The sequence below is a fragment of the Varanus komodoensis genome, unplaced genomic scaffold (genome assembly GCF_004798865.1).
Source record: "Varanus komodoensis strain SLA01 unplaced genomic scaffold, ASM479886v1 scaffold19, whole genome shotgun sequence".
Lineage (NCBI taxonomy): Eukaryota > Metazoa > Chordata > Lepidosauria > Squamata > Varanidae > Varanus > Varanus komodoensis.
The window spans coordinates 18085007-18087589 of record NW_025335550.1 but is presented as its reverse complement, the minus strand read 5'-3'; the positions used below and the strand labels follow the sequence as shown (position 1 = coordinate 18087589).

General features: G+C 46.6%; 1 protein-coding gene across 1 annotated transcript in view; it reads left to right on the top strand.

Moving 5' to 3' along the window:
• Positions 1-1891: 1891 nt before the first annotated feature.
• ELAVL2 (ELAV like RNA binding protein 2) overlaps positions 1892-2583 on the top strand; it is a 174964-nt gene continuing 174272 nt past the window's right edge. Inside the window, exon 1 of the mRNA XM_044427723.1 lies at positions 1892-2014. The gene's annotated coding sequence lies outside the window, so the exon portion shown is untranslated. The remainder of the gene's footprint in view (positions 2015-2583) is intronic.

Genomic DNA, 2583 nt, shown 5'->3' with positions numbered 1-2583 from the left:
GACCTTACATTAATTGGTGTATAATTGGCCAGATGTCTCCTGGATCCCTTCTCAAAAAATTGGAGTTAGATTGACTATTCTCCAGACCTTTGGTACAGAGGCAGTTCTTAGAGACGTTTTACACATATTTTTTAAGAAGGCCAACAATATCATATCTGAGCTCTTTAAGAACTCTGGGAAGGATTCCATCTGGGTCTGCTCATTTATTAACTTTCAGTTTTCCAATAAGGTTGAGAATTTCATCTTCTATCTGCCTTAGTTCCTCAGATTCCCTGCCTGAAAACATCAGTCCAGGCAGAGGTATCTGTCCTGCATCTTCTGCAGGAAGGATAGATGTAAACAATTCATTAAGCTTCTCTGCAAACACTTGTTCTTTGGAGATATGCTCCTGATGGGGATTGGGACCATGGCATTTTGGGAGGAGAGCATTAATTCCCATCCCATCCATTGCCTCTCAAATTCCAAGAATTACAAGGAAAACAAAAGCAAAATCACAGAATTAACAATAGCTAAAAATTGTTCACCAGCAAAAGCAGCAAAATGCAGATTGAAACAGAAAGTGGTCATATGGCACCTCCTTACCTTAATAAACAGAATATTCAGGAACCAAGGGGCCAAAGTGGAAAAGGCTCTGCTCCTCCTTATCACTGTTCTTATCAAGCTTAGAAAGATAAAGGACGATGTGATTTCCCAACTGTAAGTGGAAGGTAAACCAGTATAGCAAGAAGTAATCCCTCATATTTAATTCTAGATCTAAAGCAAACATTAACAACTGAACCAGACTGTCTTTTTTCCCATGGAACAAAAAAAAAAAAAGTAAATACTGACCCAATATTTGCATTTCCAGTTAAACTTTTCACACATGACATGCCACAGGAAACTCAGGTTTGCAAGAGAGTTCCATGTGAAGGAACTCTACTCAGTCCTGGCTCTCAGATAAATATGGCCTGGTTCACAAAGCCATGTGTGGATAGATTCATGTACATAATGTAGCTTTTATGCATTTTATTTGTGTGTGCATGGCATCGCATGGTAAATGGAAGATCGAGTAGTCATTTCATGTGTGAATGGTCCATCAGAGACATACTAGGTTGCAAAGAGAACTTTGCTATTAATACCTGCAGCTTCCATTGACTGTGTAACATTCAAATATATGCATATCGACTGGTGAACTTTGCCATGTGTGAACAAGCCCATATGACTGACAGCTGAATGTGTGAACGGAGTCCGATCAGAAGCATTGCCTACGTCTGTGATGCTGCAGTCATCGTGGGATAACCGACCATGTGTAGCCAGGACAAATCTGTAGGATGCATGTATTTCCAAACACATTTCTCTCTTTTACATGCCAGAATTTTAGGGGCACTGCTAAAAAAAAAATGTGGGTGATTACTTTAAAACTGTGGGGTTATCATTCACCACCGTTGAGTGGTGCACATGTATTTTACATGCTCTCACACACAAGAGAGGGAGGGAGAGGGAGAGAGAGAGAGAAGGGCAATAAACCCTGCTTAGAGAAACAGTTTTGTTGAAGGAAAACCATCCATCACTGGAAAGCAGCAGCAAAGTCAGTGAACCGAGGTGGGCTTTCCTCTCATCCTTCTGCCCCTGGACACGAGTGAGTGTGCAGTGCCTCTCTCTCTCTCTCTCTCTCTCTCTCCCTCTCTCTTTGTGGTGCAGCTGTGTCTCTCCGTGGTTTCAAAGCTAAGCACTGCTAGGATGAAAATCAGCTGGATCGGCTTGGATCTGTCTCCTCTGTTTCTGCCTGATCTTTTTTGGTGTGATTGGGGGGGGGGGGGAGAGGAGAAAGAAGAGGGGTGGTCTGCTTCTACTCTTCTGATTGGTCAACCATCCCTCCTTTTGTTTTGGAGATGATTAGAGAATTGACTTTCAAGTGCTGATCTATCTTTCCTACTTCCCCTTAAATGGTACACACCCAGGCATCTCCCGTTCTGAAAATTCATAAGATTTCTTTTATGTAAAGGTTGTGGCAAACCATTATGAGCTTACGATGGTAAGTGCCCTTTTTTTATTACTGTTTGCTTTCCCCCCTTTCCCCCCGTTGCGCTAGAAAACCACGGTTGCAGTTAGGAAGGCTGGGGCGGGGGGGGGGGGGCTAAGATAACCTTTGGGGGTGGGACCGATTCAAAGTAACCACCCCACCTCTTCGAAAGTGTACGTAAAACGACGCTGGGGAAAACTTCCGATCTGTCTTGGGATAGGAGGCAGAGAGCGCAGGCGAGGCTGCGTAGGTTGGTGTGTTTAATTCTTATTTTGATTTCTGAAGAATGTGTCTGGGAGGAAAAGAGTCAGGCAAAAATAACCCAGCAGCTGAGATGCCCAAGCGGAGGCGCAACCTGAGGATTGTGTCCGGAATTGTGCCCGAGAACAATGGAGCGCTTCTCGCGTGCGGCGCGGGGCGCCCTTCCCCTGCCGGCTCCCGGGCGCGCGTCGGGCTGCGGCTCCTCCTCTCTCGCCCTGGGGGCTCGCTCAGCGGCCAGGGCAGCCGGCCCGCCGCAAGCTCCGGAGGCGGCGGCGGCGGCGGCGGCGGGGCGCGCTTCCCGCGGCGGGGCGCGCAGGCGG